Raw genomic sequence first — 7,224 nt, forward strand, 5'->3', positions numbered from 1 at the left:
CTTGTATAAGCTGCCCAAGGTCACAGAGCTAGCAAAGTACAGAGCTGGATTCACACCCAGGCCAGCTCTGCTCTGAACCACTGTGCTCCAGCAACTGATGGCTCAGCCTGGAGGTTACCCGACAGGGGATCCCAGTGTTTGGACTCAGTCCTGACTTTGCATTGCTTTATGCAGCAATTTGGAGCAAGTCCATCTGTTCATTCATTGATTCACCAAATATTGATCTAAGGCCTTCTATGCAAGGGCTGGGGGCAGTGAAACGATGTCATCTTGGAAGAGCTCCCAGTCTGGCTACTGAGACAGACACACAAGCACATCGTCAGGGTTGTAGAGGGACAGGTGCTTTATGGAGCAGGAGAGGAGAAGGTGACAATGCTTGTCTGGTATGGGAGTGGGAGGTCTGGGAAGAGGACATGACTTTTGTAGAGGAGAAAGGCATTTTCCAAGGCTTTCCAGGCAGACAGAACTGAGAGCACAGAGCACTGGCCCTCGCTGGCCAGTACCCATAATGTTTCAGGGACTTCAGGCTGGCTCTGCGATTATAGCAGGATTTCACAAAGTGTGGACCTTGGGCCACCTACATTAGAACCATCTGGGGTGTGGGAACATTGCAGGCTTCACCCCAGACCCACTGAATCAGAATCTCTAGCTGTTGGAGCCCAGAAATCTGCATTTCCTCCGTCCCTTCAGGGGATGCTAATGTGTAGGAAAGTCTGGGGTATGCAAGGAGAAGCAGGACAGCGGCCAGTTCTGGGTTCATAACAGAGTCGGCAAGTTTTTGCTGGACAGGACCAGACAGTAAAGATTTTAGGCTTTGTGTACAAAGAGGAAAATTAAGGATACATGTAGGTACTTATATAACAATGCTAAACATAACCACTTATAAAAACAGGTGGTGGGGGGGCTGGACTTGGCCCATTTTAGTTTGACCTTAACCTGCCCGCTCATGGTTTAGAAAGTTAACCACGTTGACTGGTGTGGGTGCAAGTGAAGGCAGGGACATGAATGTCACACCCAGGGAAGCAACGGAAAGGTCTCAAGGGCCATAAAGTCCTAAGAGGGGCAGAGAAGGCTGAGAAATATGTCAGTGGAAGGAAGGACGGCGCTGGTCAAGAGCTTGGCAGGAAGGGTGGGGGCAGAGGAAGGAGGTAGCAACTTTTGGCTTGAGCACTTGAGTGGATGGGGATATCACTAGCTTACTATAGTAGCCTATGTAATAATTTCTAAATGAGCTGTGTAATAACCCATATATAAACATAGTCAAGTGCTGAGCAGAGGCCCCATGGATTGAGAACTGGAAGGAAGCCATTGTATTTGGCCCTATGAGGTAATTAATGACCTTTGTGGGAATAGTTTTTGGAAAGAAGTGAGAGCCAGATGTCGGTGGGTTCAAGAGGAACAGGCAGAGAAGAAATGGAACAGGTCAACCCAATGGGTCTCCCAAGTTCTAGCCTGGTGAGTCCGGCTCCTGTTTCCTTTGGCAGATAGTCACATGAGCCAACAGAAACCACATGATGTGGTCAGTGCTCTATTAAAGGCAGCTGCAAAGAAGTCCAATGAGATAAATTACAGAACTCTGGATACTATTGTAAAATGCCACTGCCTTTAATCCTGAGCTTCCCAGCAACCATGGTAAAAAGGAAAACATGTTCCTATTGTCCAATATGTTATTCCTAAACTTCTGTCGTTCTTGAACAACTGTAATGTTTTTGCCTTTCCTGTGGTTCTAGCAAAATTGTTACTTACCTGACATTTTAAAAAATCAATACAATTATTTCATTTAATTAAAAAGTATTAAAAACTTGGTATTTTTGTAAATGGAAAGCCACCATCACTAACCACAAATAGAGGATAATGACACAGATAAGTACATATCATTAAAATTAAGAATTCTTGTCTGTTAATATCACTAAAATAATCTAAAATTAGTCTGTATGCTGCTTACAATACGCCAGTTACATAGTGGGATAATAAAATAATGCATATAAAGTCAGTTGAAGACCATCTTATTTCCTGGCATAAAATTCAAGGAAACATTTATTGCAAAAGACACAGAAATTCCAATCAAATAGACGTTTCTTATGAACCCCTATAAAAGTTAAGGCCATAACATTTAATCTTAACACACTCAATACTTTTCTGTGGGCAGCTAAGAGAACAGCAGACAAGTATGTTTCTTCTGATGATCTAACCCAGAAGTCTGCAAACTTTTTCTGTTAAAGGGCCAGATATTAAGTAATTTATCCTTTGCAGGCCATATGGTCTTAGTTGCAACAACTCTATTCTGACTTTATATCAGGAAAGCAGCCATAGGCAATACATAAACAAATGGGTAAGGCTTTCTTGTCTCGCTCTTGTCATCCAGGCTGGAGTGCAGTGGTGTGATCTCGGCTCACTGCAACCTCTTGTCTCCCGGGTTCAAATGATTCTCCTGCCTCAGCCTCCCGAGTAGCTAGGATTACAGCTGCCCACCACCACACCTGGCTAATTTTTGTATCTTTAGTAGAGATGGGGTTTCACCATGTTGGCCAGGTTGGTCTCGAACTCCTGACCTCAGATGTTCCGCCCATCTCTGCCTCCCAAAGTGCTGAGATTACAGGTGTGAACCACCACGCCTGGCCTGTGTTTCAATAAAACTTAATTTATGGACGATGACATTTGAATTTCATATAATTTTCACAGTACAAAATATTATTCTCTTTTGATATTTTCCACCATTTAATAATGTAAAAACCAGCTTTAGCTCGTGTACTTTGCACAAACAGGTAGTGGGCTGCCTTTGGCCCCTGGGCTAGATTTTACTGAATCCTCAGTCAGGTCTCGGAGAAACTAGTGGAATGGAGAATGAATGTGTTTTTGACACTGTTCTCCTCTCTCCATCCCCAGTGCTGAAGGGCTTATACAGACTGGTGGCAAGGCCATATAAGTGATTGGCAGCAGAGTTAGGACTAGAACTCAGAATTTTCTTTTTTGGATTCTGTGCTCTTCCCCGTCTAGATGCTGTCTCCCAGGTAGAGGAAGCCTTTACTCTGCCTGGCTGATGTAGATAGCACCTCACTTAATCTCTTTGTAAATAGAGCCTCACTTAATCTCCTGGAATCCTTTGTGTGGCATATGATCCCATTTTGCAGATGAAGAAATAGAGGTTTAAAGAGATTAGGAATAAAAAAATTGCTAAGTCATGGAGCCAGAATTTATACCCAGGTCTGTCTGATTGCAGAGACTTACTGTCTGCATTATAATTATGCATAGTCCCTTCCTGTTTCTTTGGGCACTTGGTCACATTAGAACAGTGACTGCTAAGGAATTGCCTTCGCCAGGCGTGGTGGCTCATGCCTGTAATCTCAGCACTTTGAGAGGCTGAGGCAGGAAGATTGCTTGAGCCCAGGAGTTTAAGACCAGCCTAGGCAACATAGCGAGACCCCTGTCTCTCTCTACACACGCACACATAAAATTAGCTGAGTGTGGTGGCATGTGCCTGTGGTCCCAGCTATTCAGGAGGCTGAGGTGGGAGAATTGCTGGAGCCCAGAGTGAACCACTGCACTCCGGTGTGGGTGACAGAAGAAGACCCTGTCTCAAAAAAAAAAAAAAAAAAAAAAAAAAAGAATTGTCTTGACTTTCATGATGACTCTTTTGCCAGTCTTCTTCCTCTCACCCAGCCAAGCTCATCCCCCACAAGACTGCTCTTTATAAGTGAATGGCTTGTGGGACAAGAAAGCATAGCCCCTACTTTTCAGAAGCAGATGGGCTCTGTGAAAGATGAGGAGAGGGCAGGGAACACACAAGGGAAGAAAGGCCCTGCTTTTCCCTTGGATTCCATTTTTTTTTTTTTTTTTGAGATGGAGCCTCACTCTGTTGCCCAGGCTGGAGTGCAGTGGTGCAGTCTCGGCTCACTGCAACCTCTGCCTCCCAGGTTCCAGCAATTCTCTGCCTTAGCCTCCTGAGTAGCTGGGATTACAGGCACCCACCACTATACCTGGCTAAGTTTTGTATTTTTAGTAGAGACGGGGTTTGACCATCTTGGCCAGGCTGGTCTTGAACTCCTGACCTTGTGATCCACTTGCTTCAGCCTCCCAAAGTGCTGGGATTACAGGCATGAGCCACAGCACCTGGCCTGGATTCCTTTTTAAAGAAATGATTTTATCGAGGTATAATTGACATACAAAAATAACACATTTAAAATGTATAATTCGACAAGTTTTGATATATTTAAACACCACAATCTAGATAATAAACATACGCATTGTCACCCCCTAGTGCCCCTTTGTAATCACTCCTCACCCCTTCCCCTCCTCACTCCATCTCCTGGCAACTGTTCATCTGCTTCTCATCACTAAATACTAGTTTGCATTTTCCAGAATTTTTTAATAATTGAAATCATACCATACATATTCTTTTTTGTCTTATTCTTTCATCCAGCATGATTATTTTGTGATTCATCTTAGTATGCATCAATAACCAATTCGTTTTCATTGCTGTGTAGTATTCCACTATATGGATATACCAAATGTTTATCCATTCACCTGTTGATGACATTTGGGGTTTTTCCAGTTTTTGGTTATTACAAATAAAGTGTCTATGAGCATTCACATATACATTTTTGTATTAACACATGCTTTTATTTCTTTTGTGCAAATATCTAGGAGTAGAATGGCTGGATCATATATTAAGTGTATTTTTTTTGTTTTTTAGAAAGTGCCAAACTGTTTTTTAAACTGGTTCTACCATTATACATGCCCACCATCAGTGTGTGAGAGTTGCACTTGTTCCACATTTTTGTGAACATTTGATGTGGTCAGCCCTTCACATTTAGATATTCTAATACATATGTGGCTTTAACTTGCATTTTCTGATGACTGATAATGTTAAGCATCTTTTCATGTGTTTATTTGCCATTTGTATATCTTCTTTACTGAAACATCTGTTCAAATCTTTTGCCCATTTCAAAAATTGTGTTCTTTGTTTTCTTTTTATTGAGTTTTGAAAGGTCGTTGTTCTAGATACGTATCCTTTTTTTTTATCTGTGGTTTTCTTTTTAACTATCTTAAGCTTTTGATCACAGATAATTTTAAAATTTGTGTATATCTCCTCTAATCCTTTTAAGTTGGCAAAACCACCATTCCCAAACACAAATATACAGCAGTTCTACAGTTTTATGTTTCTGAATGGCTGTTTAAAGACAATCCTGGCTGGGTGCGGTGGCTCACACCTGTAATCTCAGCACTTTGGGAGGCCGAGGTGGGTGGATCACCTGGGGTTGGGAATTCAAGACCAGCCTGAACAACCTGGAGAAACCCCATCTCTACTAAAAATACAAAATTAGCTTGGCGTGGTGGCATATGCTTGTAATTCCAGCTACTCAGGAGTCTGAGGCAGGAGAATAGTTTGAATCCAGGAGGTGGAGGTTGCGGTGAGCCGAGGTCGTGCCATTGCACTCCATCCTGGGCAACAAAAGCAAAACTCTGTCTCAAAAACAAAAACAAATAAAACCCCCCCCGACAATCCTAAATTATAACTTAGTTTGACTTAGATTGTAAAAAATTAAAGAGTAAAGTTTAATTTGCTACTATTTTAAAAGCATGTGACCTTACAGAGCATGTATAAAATGTGAGAAGTGTTAAATAATCTTTGATATTACACATAAACCACACTAAAATGCCTTTCAATAAGTAAAAAGAACCATTTTAAATACAGAGAATTCTAATTAGATTGGCATAGTTAAGGCCAAAAATATAAAGTAGACATTGCTCCCTTATTTATCTTCAACCCTTGCCTTTAAGAGGCAAATGAACACAAAACACAGGTGCATCTTGCTTGGTTTTGAGACAGTGAAGGAATTTCCTCAGTATTTAAATATATTCACATAACCAGTCATAAAAATCTAAATATAAAACCAATCTCCAGTAAGTTTTAAGATGGCACTCACCATCTTTGTGAAAAGTTGAACATTACTAATGAAGTCTAATCATATCTTTAGAAGAGGTAAACAGTGATACCATTTACTGAATTGGAATTACTATTAAAATTCAAAAACTGAACATATTCATTTAACCACAAGCCAGTCTTGGTTTTAAATCAGGACTGCCCAACAAAATATTCTGTCAGTCATTCATGATCTGAATTCTGGTGTATGAGATCTATTAAGGTATAGTCCACATAAAAAAGTCATGAGACATTTATGTTTTGTAATTAATAAGGCAGTGACCAATTATTACTCATTGGTAGCTTTTTTGAGATAAGCTATCAAGTCTGCCCTTTCTGTCTCCTTAATGCCGGCAAAGATCACTTTTGTTCCAGGGATGTACTTCTTGGGAGTCTCCAAATACTCCATCAGGGTATCCTCTCCCCACGTGATGCCTTTGTTCTTACTAGCGTCTGTGTAAGAGAATACAGCAGCCTGACCTGTCTTCCACCCGAAGAGACCATGGAGATTAGACCTAGTTGTGCTGGCCTCACTTTTCCATGGTGTGGCACTGGGCACACTTCTGAACCAAAATCTTGCCTTTCTCAGCATCACCCATATTTAATTCTCTTTTTCGTCGCTGGGGCAACGAAGGTTCCCGTTCTGAAGCCGGACATCCCACTCTCTAGATACATATCTTTTATCAGATATTACGATCACAAATATTCTTTCCCAGCATGTGGCTTGCCTTTTCACTCTCTTGAAAGACTTTCAAAGACCAGAAGTTTTTTTTTTTTTTTTGAGACGGAATCTCGCTCTGTCGCCCAGGCTGGATGCAGTGGCGTGATCTGGGCTCACTGCAAGATCCGCCTCCCAGGTTCACGCCATTCTCCTGCCTCACCCTCCTGAGTAGCTGGGACCACAGGCGCCCGCCACCACTCCTGGCTAATTTTTTTGTATTTTTTAGTAGAGACGGGGTTTCACCGTGTTCGCCAGGATGGTCTCGATCTCCTGACCTCGTGATCCACCCGCCTCGGCCTCCCAAAGTGCTGGGATTATAGGCGTGAGCCATCGTGCCTGGCCCAGAAGTTTTAAATTTTGACAGATTCCAACATAATCTTTTATGGATTGTGCTTTTAATGTCTTATCTAAAAAATCTTCGCCTAACCCAAGATCACAAAAGCTTTTCACTTATGCATTCTTTTAAAGTTTTATAGATTTAGGTTTAACATTTCATTCTGTGATCAATTTTGCGTTTGTTTTTGTATATGGTGTAAGGTATATGTCGAAGTTCAACTTTTTCCATATGAATATTCAGTTG

The 7,224-nt window shown here is 41.6% G+C and overlaps 1 pseudogene; it reads right to left on the reverse strand.

The window, feature by feature from the left end:
* Positions 1-6,212: 6,212 nt before the first annotated feature.
* LOC115832535 lies at positions 6,213-6,586 on the reverse strand (annotated as a pseudogene).
* Between the last annotated feature and the right edge of the window lie 638 nt (positions 6,587-7,224).

Source organism: Nomascus leucogenys, chromosome 22a, assembly GCF_006542625.1.
Source record: "Nomascus leucogenys isolate Asia chromosome 22a, Asia_NLE_v1, whole genome shotgun sequence".
Lineage (NCBI taxonomy): Eukaryota > Metazoa > Chordata > Mammalia > Primates > Hylobatidae > Nomascus > Nomascus leucogenys.